This window comes from Callorhinus ursinus, unplaced genomic scaffold (genome assembly GCF_003265705.2).
Source record: "Callorhinus ursinus isolate GAN/ISIS: 27379988/994484 unplaced genomic scaffold, GSC_fseal_2.0 scaffold16, whole genome shotgun sequence".
NCBI lineage: Eukaryota > Metazoa > Chordata > Mammalia > Carnivora > Otariidae > Callorhinus > Callorhinus ursinus.
In genome coordinates this window covers 29430383-29441506 of record NW_027397078.1, presented here as the reverse complement: position 1 = coordinate 29441506, position 11124 = coordinate 29430383, and the positions used below count along the sequence as shown (strand labels likewise).

Sequence of the window (11124 nt, the reverse complement as noted above, 5' to 3'; positions counted from 1 at the left end):
GGCTTCCTGCTGAGCAGGGAGCCCGATGCGGGGCTCGATCCCAGGACCCTGGGATCATGACCTGAGCCGAAGGCAGTCGCTTAACCAACTGAGCCACCCAGGCGCCCCAAAAAGACCTTTTTTTAAAAAAGATTTTATTTATTTATTTGACAGAGAGAGACACAGCGAGAGAGGGAACACAAGCAGGGGCAGGGGGAGAGGGAGAAGCAGACCTCCCACGGAGCAGGGAGCCCGATGCGGGGCTCGATCCCAGGACCCTGGGATCATGACCTGAGCCAAAGGCAGACGCTTAATGACTGAACCACCCAGGCGCCCCATAAAAAGACCTTCTATGTCAGTAACAACATCTATTAGCACTGCCACACTCTAGCTCCCTGGATACCGCTGATCTCAGATGATCTGGGCAGACTAGACTAAGGATGACCAAGGAATCCACAACCACCCTGGAGGATTGAAAATGGGGTGGGGAAGGGGCGGTGGTTTTGAGGAGGCTTCTAGAAGAAACTGCTATCTCAGAGGATCCTCAAAGTAACCAAGTTTCAGGCTTCTTCCTCAAAGGTTTAAATCTTTCCAAGATGTCTCATCAAATGTGGAGAGCCCATATTATTCTCCCCTATTTCTGCTACCAGCCTGTGGTTGGAGAACATTCTTAAGATGACTACAATTCTGAGAAAAGTGTTCTGTAAAATGGGCATAAAAGTGCATTCTGTAAAATGGGCATGATAATACTCTTGGCTGGAGGACATACTGTTGTTACCCCAGCACTCACTTCCACCTGCCCAAGGACACTTTTTGTGATCTCTTAGGATTCTCTTCCCAAAGTTTTTTTTCCCCAGGCTGAGGGATCACACTCTGCCTGCACAGAAGGAGAACTAGAAATGCTGGGGAGCTAATGCTTGGAAGAGCTTTCAATATGGTGGAGAAACACCCCAGCTTCCTGGAAGGGGAGAAGGTTCTACATCATCTCCCAGCAGTCCCCAGCAAATCCTGCTGAGCTCCAATCGCCCACAGCAGTAAGTGGCTTGCTAACACACCTATTATTGGCTTCCTTCTCTTCCCTGTCTCACTAAGCCCACTCATCTTCTGGTGTTTCTTGGGATCGACTCTCAAATAACACTACTTACACTCACATCACTGTCTCAGGGGCTGCTTTTGGGGAAACCCAAACTAAGACATCACTCATCGAGTCAATGTGAGGATTAAAAGAGATAATGTATGCACAATGCCTGGTGTGTAATAATAGCAGTTAACATTTATTGATCAGTTTCTTTGAGCCAGAACTGCTTTAAGCACCATACATGCATTAACTCATCTAACCCTACATTAATTTTCATAACAACTCATTATTATTCCCCTACTCTGGATGAGGAGACCAAGGCACAGAGAGAGTAACTTCAAGATCACACACTATTCGAACCAGTGAAACTGTTATTCAGATCCAGGCAGTAAACATGGAAACATTCTTTCAGGATGCTGGAGTGGCTCTTTGAGTTATTGGAACTCTAACTTTTGTTAAATTAACCTTGGGAGAATCTGGCTTGTTTTTGCTGTGTTGTTGACAAATGGGTGAAGTATCTTGAGAGAGATTTTTCCTGTTGCGTCCACTTAGGAGGTCTTCTGTTGGAGAAGTGACAGCTACAGACTGTGGGTGGTGGCTCTGGGGATGGGAGCTGGAAGGAGGATTTACACCTGTCATTCAACAGAGGTCAACTACAGCCAAGGTGAGGGGGTAGGGAGAAGAGCATGTGAAAGGCGGGCTGATGTTCATGGGTTGTTAAGAGAAGAGCTGACGGCCCCTTCTCCCCTCTATCTCCTACGAGCCCCCATGGTCAGGGGAGTTGGGTTTGGTGACGGAACGGACCTTGCTCTCCGAGGAACTGGAGGAGAAAATTTGACAGGGCTGACCACACCCCTTGGTCAGGTGCCTTGAGCCACAAGCCTGGCAGGTGATGATGGTGGCAAGCAGGTGGGGGAAATGAGATTTAAAGAAAAGGTAACGTTTGAGTTTTAAACTGGATTGATTTTTAATAGCTGAAAAAGACCTAAAAGTCAGAAAAACTGGGCAAGATGTGAAGGGACATGAAGGGCAAATTTGCCATAAAAACATGGTTCTTAGGTGAAACAGGTGAAGGGGATTAAGAGGTATAAACTTCCAGTTATAAAATAAATTATGGGGATGTCATGTACAACATAGGAACTATATATATGTCATAGTCAGTAATATTGTAATAACCGTATGGTGACAGATGGTAACTAGACTTATTGGGGTGATCATTTCACAGTGTATAAAAATATCAAATCACTATAATGTACACCTGAAACTAATGGCATATTATATGTCACTTATACATAAAAAATACATGGTTCAAAGTAGTGACTGGAGAAAAATAAACTGCTTCATATTCATACCCCCCAGAATTGAGCCTGCTCAATAACAGCTAATCCCTGTAAAATCCTTACCATGGGCCAGGTACTCTGCTAAGCATCTCACGAATAGTCACTTACATAGACCAACAGGTAGAACTATTATTATTATTTTTTAAAAGATTTTATTTATTTATTTGACAGAGAGAGAGAGCACATGTAAGCAGAGCGGCAGGCATTGGGAGAGGGAAAAGCAGGCTCTCCGCTGAGCAGAGAGCCTGATGTGGGGCTTGATCCCAGGACCCTGGGATCATGACCTGAGCTGAAAGCAGACGCTCAACCGACTGAGCCACCCAGGCGCCCCATGGTGAGAACTATTAGTATCATCATCTTCCCGTTTTATAGAGGAAGAAACTGAGGCACAGAGAAGTTGAACAATTTGCCCAAGGACATAACTAGACCTGGCACTTAAATGTGGGCAATCTGGCTCCCAGGCCTATGGTTTTAGCCACTAAACTACACTGCCTTGCCAACCATCCACTTTCATATGGTATTTTATTCTGGTGTGGTTTTCCCTCTTGGGTCTTTTGAGGCTGACATTTCTGTTCTTTCCACACTGTTTGTGGTTAAACTTAGTGCCTGGAGGATAGGGATAGAGGTTTTAATAGTTTAAAATGAGGTACTGGACTCGCATTTCTTAAAATGACATTTTCCCAAATGGCATGAACTTTAAATGAAAACATGTAAGATCTGACAGTCTGATTTAAGCTCTGAGCAGGGCCGAGGAATAACTAATGCTCACCTCTTCCTACAAACACTACAAATTTACACACTGGGGCACCTGGGTGGCTCAGTTGGTTAAGCGTCTGTCTTCAGCTTGGGTCATGATCCTGGGGTCCTTGGATCAAGTCCCACATCGGGCTCCCTGCTCAGTGGGGAGCCTGCTTCTCCCTCTCCCACTCTCCCTGCTTATGTGCTCTCTCTCTTTCTCCCTCTGTCAAAATAAATAAATAAAATCTTAAAAAAAAGTTACACATTGATTTGATTCTTAAGCTTTTCTCCTAGATCTTGATTGCCTTATGAGGTCTAAGCCCAATGGGCATTTCATATATGCTTCGTATCACCCCCTCCCCCACTGGGAATGCAGTCCCTCACCAACAGAAATTGCAGTCCAGTTTCCCACGTTTGGGGAAATCACTGCGGTCAGAATGACCTGAGTGTAGTGGATGAGACTCACCTTAAGAGAACCACCCTTGTGATCATGGTATCTTCCCTGCTAGGTAAGTATCATCATAAATGCTTTTTGACAATGATTTGAAGGCTTATTTAGTCTTCCAGACCTGTCCAACATGTATCCAGGATAAAAATGTCTTATGTCTTGATGGCCTCTTATTCATTTATTATTGAGACCCATAATGAGTAGCACACATGGGCTCTGTAGTGGGATACTTTTGTGGCATCTAACAGAAACTTTGATTCAAACTGTCTTAAATGCAAGGCAAAGGCAGAATTTGTTTAATTAAGCAACTCGGTGTTGTCATCAAGAAACCAAGTTTTTTGTTTGTTTCTTTTTTCTATTTTTCAGCTCTGCCTTATGTAGTGTACAGACTTTGAACAAAGTTTGATTTTCCTCTAATCACAAAATGGCTGCCAGAAGCAACTCAGGTACTCGGCTTCCTTGTTCATCAAGCAGGGTAGAAGGGAAAACCTTTCCCTCAAATCATAGGATGTTAAATCCTTTCCTTTAGTCTAATTGGGCCTTAGTCATTGATTGACTAAGACTAATAAGCACCCACACTAATAAGTGTGGATACCTGAACACAGTTGGGGTTCTGTTAGAAGGAAGATGGTATAAATTGATGCTGGAGAACCTCTGAAGCTATTGCTTCATCTGGAAAAAGGTGACCTAACAGAAGATATTTCAGAGAATCATGAGCCTCAGAGATAATATATATAGGGTTGCCAGATTTAGCAAATAAAAATACAGGATTCCCAGTTAAATTTGAATTTCAGATAAAAAGCAAAAAATTTTTTAGTATAAGTATATGCACCTCTTTCTACAAACACTACACAGGGACACATTGATTTGGTCCTTTTTTGTTTTTTCACACTGATTTGGTTCTTTTTCTCCCAGACCCTGATTTTGTTATGAGGTCTGGGCCCAGAGGGGCAATTTCAAAAATGCTTTTTTGGACAATGATTGGAAAGCTTATTTAGTCTTCTACCCTTGTCCCACATGTATCCAGGATAAAAATATATACTTACACTAAAAAATTACTTGCTGCTTATCTGAAATTCAAATTTAACAGGCCTCCTGTATTTTATCTGGCAGCTCTAAATGTATGTAAAATTCTTGGCACATAGCAGGCATTCATTCAGTGGTTAAGTATTAGTGTTCTTTCTACATAAGAAGAGAGCTCAGTTAAATGGCAGCGTGGTACTTTTTAACTCTTACTGACCTAGAAAATATATGCTTTTGATCAATAGAGCAATTAACAGAACTGGATGTGGTTCTAAGAAACCCTTCACCAACTCCTCAAAACCAGATTGAAGTAAATGTCCCTAAGTGGAAGGTCATAGTATATATACAGGGTGGCACATTATAAAACATCTAAAATTACTACTTAAAACGAAATTGGACCTATGTCAATGAATATTCAGTTATTGGTTTTTCTCAGTCTATACAGACAAACCATTCTTCATTTGATTCAGAAGTAATGCTGCTGCAATTCCTGGCATGAAGGTGCTAACACACAGGGATGAAAATGCATGATTGGCCCAGGAATTCTGGCTCCACGTGGGTGAAGCTCTAGGTCACAGCACTGTTACTTTGCATCTGGGGGAGGCAGGAGACTGCAAAGATCTGCTGTTTGGCTCTGACTCCATTTTCCCTCACTGCGAATTCACTGTTCCTACCTGAAAAATTTTCTAATATGTTTCCTGAAAAGTTGAAGGGAAAGCAGGCACCTTCATTTCCTCATCAAACATTCACCATGCTATGAAAAAGAAAACCCTAGTGGCTTGGCACCAAGTGGCCAAACCCAGCACGTTGTTACATATTGTTACCAGATTCACGACAGGAATAGATTAAGTGGATTTAATCCAAGATATCTATTTCCCATTACTGTACAGTACTGCTTATTTCTCATTTGGTGGCTGCTATGACCTCATAGACTGCTTTTCTGTGCTTTTCCTAAACCAGAAAAGAAACCCCATTTTTTCTCTTTGCTTTAAGTGGAAATTATTATGCAGCTTTACATAGATTTGTCCACAATGCCTTTAAACAAGATTATTATTTTTCTTAATTTTCAAAAAGTGGCATTGGAAATGTATCTCCTTCCATTTCATCACCTCGTCATCCTCATTGGAAACCTGATCCTTGGTAGGTATTAAGATCTTTACATCTTTTCTACTGGTCGGGGGGATGACTTCATTGCCAGCTGGGGAATCTTGTGTGGCGGAGCATTGGACCTAAGCAGAGCTTGTGGGCTGATGCCTCTGCTGCAACAGCCTTTTGCATGCATCCAGCTGCTGTGTAAGGAATCCTCAGGCTACTAGTTCTTTGCTCCTAATTCACCCAAGGGATCGCAGGCTGATGGATGAGTGTATGTGTGAATGTGTGTATATGTGCGTGTGTGTGTGCACGCACAGCTGCAACAGTTGGGCAGCAGCTGCAATGAACTTCGATATCATTTTTACCAAAGACAGAGATAAATCGTCCTCCATCCTTTATTTCCAAGTAGTGCCTCGGCTCCCGCCCCAAATGTGTTCTCCCCGCTCTTCCACGACCCCACCCCGGCCCCCCGCACGTGTCCCTCTGGAGGAAGGCCAGGATAGCTGCGCCGCAGGCAGGATTCCCCTTTTTTTTCCGCAGTGAGAGGCGGATTCCCGGGCCTCTTCGGCCCTCCACCCCCGCAGCCGCCCCTTTCTTAGTCACGATCTTCCCCGCCCCTCCCCCTCCCCCTCCCCCTCCTCAACCCCCCCTCCCGACCGCTCACGGCTCGGACCCCGCCCCTCCCAGCCACCCGGCCCAGGTTGCTAGGGCCTGGCTGGGCAACCAAACCTGGCCCGCGAGGAGATGCGGCGCGCGCGCGCGCGCAGGCGAGCTTATACAAGAAACCAGCCTTCTTAGGCTTCTGGGGCCCGAGCACGAGCGGCGCAGGCGGGGCGCGCGAGCCCGAGCCCGAGGACGAGCGCTCTTTCCGCATTGGTTTCTATCAGAAGTGGGCGGGGCGAAGGCGGGATCCGCCGGGGTCTTCGAAGCTTCTTTATTGGTCCGAACGGGACGGCCGGGGCGGGCCAGTTAGCAAATTAGGCTGCGCGTTCGCCTCTGCGAGAGGGCGGGGCCGGAGGTTTCCATTAGTTGTCCCTGCCACTGGGAAAGGTAAATCGGCGACGGCGGCCTCAGGAGCTGTGGGGTCCCCGGCTGGAGGTGGGGGACTCGGCTGGGTGAGTAGTTGAGCCGCCACCCGCCCGTCAGGCCTTCCTGTCCCCACGTCGGTTTCGCGCCACCCAGCTTCTCCTGAGACAGGGGACCCACCCGGTCCCTCCGGGCAGACGTGAGAAGGGGCGGCGGCGCAGGTTCCCCCAGAGCAGGGCGACGCGGCGAGGGTGCCCCAGCCTGGAGTGGCCCCTCCTCAGCGCCCCATTGCGCCACTGGAAGGGCTTCCCCGGCGAGAGGTTGGGGCTGTATTTTGGGGCGTGGGGAGACGGGAGGATGTGAGGAGTGGCGGCGGGTCGAGGCAGCCCGGCGGGGCTCCCCTCAGCAGCGGGTCTGCGGCGTCCCCGCCCCGCCGCCCCCGCGGCGCGAGCTCCCCCGGGCTTGCGGCGAGGGAAGCCCCTTCCCGCCGGCGCCGAGGAGGAGCCTGTGCACCGGAGCCCCCAGCCCGAGTTCCGAGGGAGTCCGGGACCCGCCGGGGGCTGCGAGCCGGCGCCGGAGCCCCGGCCCTGCTGACTGACCTTGGCTGCCCGCGAGGGTGGGCGAAAGACCCACCGCCTAACCCGCATCTCTTCCAGCCTCCTCCCAACAAGTTTTCAGGCGTTGCTATGAAGTTCACGACTGGCATAGTGGGGAGAAGCAGAAATTGGCCCCTTCCCAGACCTTCGTACCCTTTGGACCCTCATAGAAATTAAATCCTGAGGTTTGGAACCATTTCCAAACGAACAGGTCCTGCTCGCATTGACACGTTTTATTCCCACGTTGGGGGGGGGGGGAATAACCTGAACGTATTTCTGTGTAAAGGCAGATCTTGAGGGTTTTTTTTCCCTTCTCTTCACTTACACGCACTGATGCCTGAATAAGAAAAGCCTGACGTTAGTATCTCCACAGTGAGATTAGACGGATGCTATGATACTTAAGTAGTTGCAGATCAGTGTTCTGTTAACACAATGTATTTTAATTGGCTGAAATTTAGGCTGATTTTAGAAAGTATTGCAGACACAGATTAATTTCCTCCCGTGAATCTGAATTAGGTTTGTTTGGACGTAATGGTCATGTAGTTAATGTAAGAGATTACACAAATTAATTTGTCTGAGAGCATTTGACTGAAACGGGAGACATAAATATGTATAGAATAGGATTATCGTTTTAGGTAACATTTCCAGCTTGCTCCTTTCTTGCTGTTGGGTTATAAAAAAGGCATCTTTACGGAGGCTATTCGGAATTATATGTGAATGACATTTAGATGTAAATTTGTTTTTAAGTGTTTTAAAATATTTTATTCGTAAAATGTGAAGAACCTGTTTACTTGTGTGTTTAGTGTTGAAGGGGGGGAGTATAATCTTATATTTAGCAACCCGATTAGGGTTCATTAATAATACATTTTTTAAAAAGGTGTGCCTCTTTTTGAGAACATGGTACTTGAATACCTTAGCAGTTCTTTTAATTTCTTTATTAAAAGCACTATTTTAGGTTTGAACATTTTTGGCGTTCACACTGGAACAGGAGTAAGGAAGCCTGCAGCAGTATTACCAGTTTGACACCACCAGTGGGTGTTTCTGTTGACAAATGCGGAGAAGAGAACATTTGGGAAGGAAATCTTTTTTTCGGGGTGGGGGGGTAGGGGGGGTTGGGTGGGGGGGGGAAGGAGCCAGAAGATAGAAGCTGCAGAACTAAAGCTGCCAGCACAGTGTATGCTGAGCATTTCACAAGTACAAGGAAACCTAATTAGGATGAAAAAAAAAAACCAGTTTGGCTGTATTAAATAATAGAATTCCAAGAGGCATGCTAAATAAAGTTAATCATACCAAGAGTGTTAAATAATCTACCATTTCAGAGGAGTTTGGAGGGTCTTGAACTGGAGTGCCAAATCTTTTTAAATCGTCTTGCCTTTTCAACATAATACAGTGATTAATGTATGTGTGTGTATATATATATGTCTTGTATTCTAGTTTTGCTGATTTTTCCTAAGACTAATTTTTTTGAAAACAAAACTTGATATATTAAAAAACATTAGAAATAAACATTCTCTCTCCAGAGAGGATTTCTTTTTTCTTGGTCAGATTTATAATTTAGTCATGATTTAGGGGCTTGTGGAAGGGTTTTTTTACCCCTTATCTCAGGTTTTTGATTTTTACTTATGCAAGTTCCCTGGACTAAATCTGCCATTATTTTCATTGTAATTTTCTTGCAGTCGTCTTGCAGTCATTTAAATCAGAGTGTGGTATCTACAGTATTCCCCGGGGTTTTAGAAGAAAAGGCTCCCATTGAGGGAAATTGCAGGGCCATCTCGCATAGATGAGTAATAGAAGGTTGACTGCGAATCAGTTGTATTCTGTTCCAAATATGCTGCATGGGGTTAAGGCAGTCATTTAATGAGAACCAGATTTTACATGGTATTTCTACTTTGAAGGTGCAGTATTGTTCCATTACAAATTAAAATACAGAGGTGGAGAAATTCCTTCAAGTATGCCTTCCCCCCCCCCCAGCCTTGCTTCACTACTGTGTCCAAGAATCTGTGAGAGACTCTTTCAACAATAGTTGCATTGTTGGAAATGACAGTGGCTTCTGTTGCAGAAACTAACCTTCCACTATGATTTGTGTTTCAGTTTACTTTGTGATAGAAAATTCAGCTATATCTAAGAATACGGCTGTAGAAAATTTGTAAGGAAGTGAACCAAGAAAATAAACCTCTTCAGCGTGTCTGTTAAAAGTTCACCTTTTTTCCCCTTCCATTTTGATAACTTTGGTAGTTACCTCTTTTATTTCTTCTAGGTTTTAGAAGGTATGTTAGCATAGTACTTTATTTTTGGCAGTAAATGTGGGGGTAAGACTTTTTCATGTGATAAATTGATACCAAATAATAAGGCATTTAGAAGAAACCACCCACATAGACCCAAAATGTGAGGGAAGTCTTTCAGATAACCCTTAACTTTGGTACGAGAATAGCAAAATTTTAAGTATTAAGTTGCTTTCTACGTAGTAAAAGGCTGTTTACTCAGAATTTGATAGTTTTAGATTCCAAAGGTTGTTTTGTTTGTTTGTAACATCAAATTCCTTGGTAAGAGGAGGAGATAGAATCTCAAAGCTTCTTTATCATCTGATGTTGTCAATTGGGTCACGTATTTCGACTTACGAAAACACTGCAATTAAAAGACTAAATTTAAACTTTCTGTTTGGGAGGGTTTTCCAATTTACTTTCAATCTTAAACTCAACATTAGAAATCTTTTGTTGACAATGCATCACTTTCGTGTTTGGATTTAAATTCTTGATAGTTTCTAGAATGTTTCCTTCATATAGAGCAGCGCATGGATGACTTGATTACTCAAAGGTTTGGCCTCATTTCTCATTCAAGTTTGTACATTTACTTCATAATACTGAGATGGGAAGTTGGGTGCAGTTCTGTCAGTGGGTATGAAAGCTGAGTGAGGACTTTCTACCTAAAGAGCCTTATAACATTTAGACAATTAAGATTTGGGAATTAACAGAAAATTACTTACTAGGTTAAAAGGACCTATCCCATTCAGGTCTTTGAAATTGATTGTCAACATTTTGAATTAAGCTCTCAGAAACATTTGTGTTGGAGACAGTTCTAATTAAGGTCATATTTTGGGAGTGGTCTCTCTTTTGGGTAGTCTTTATAACGTATTATTTATTGAGCCTTACTGAAGACCAGATACTATAATAAATAATTTATTTGTATGGATAGGTGTATGTATGTGTGTTCTCACAACACTTGTATGAGGTAGATGTTTTCCTTATTTTCCTATACACTTGATCAGATGGGCTCAGAGAGAGAAAATAATTTGCTCAGATTACCCAGCTAGGCTGTAGCAGAGGCAAAACTTTCATCCAAACCGGTCTGATTTGAACCTGTGTCCTTCAAAACCATGCTCTCTGCTTCTCTTTAGGAATCTGTTTGCCCAAACATATTTTTGAGGTCCTACTGTAAAGTCACTCCTGGGGTGGGACTAGAGGTTTAAATATGCCTCCTGGAGTTCACAGGCTACATTGGTAAGGCCGCCTGACCTTTAGTCACATGGGAGGCTGAACTCAGATCCATCAGCACTTGCGGATAGGACAACTGGAAGTGCAGACTTTTATAACAGAAGGTCATTAGTTCTGTTTCTTCATAAATGAAGGTTGTACATAATTATTTACATCCAAAATGAGGTAGCTATTTCTAATTAACTACTTGGTATTTCATGTTTCTGCATGTACTGTAACTTTTGACTGACTTTGATTAAATTTGCTACACTAATAAAGGTGATGAAGATATTCCTTGAATTCAATTTTGTGATTTAGATGCACTCTAAATGGC

At 44.0% G+C, this 11124-nt stretch overlaps 1 pseudogene; it reads right to left on the bottom strand.

The window, feature by feature from the left end:
* Positions 1–3498: 3498 nt before the first annotated feature.
* On the bottom strand, positions 3499–3652 carry LOC112813014 (U1 spliceosomal RNA; annotated as a pseudogene).
* Positions 3653–11124: the final 7472 nt, after the last annotated feature.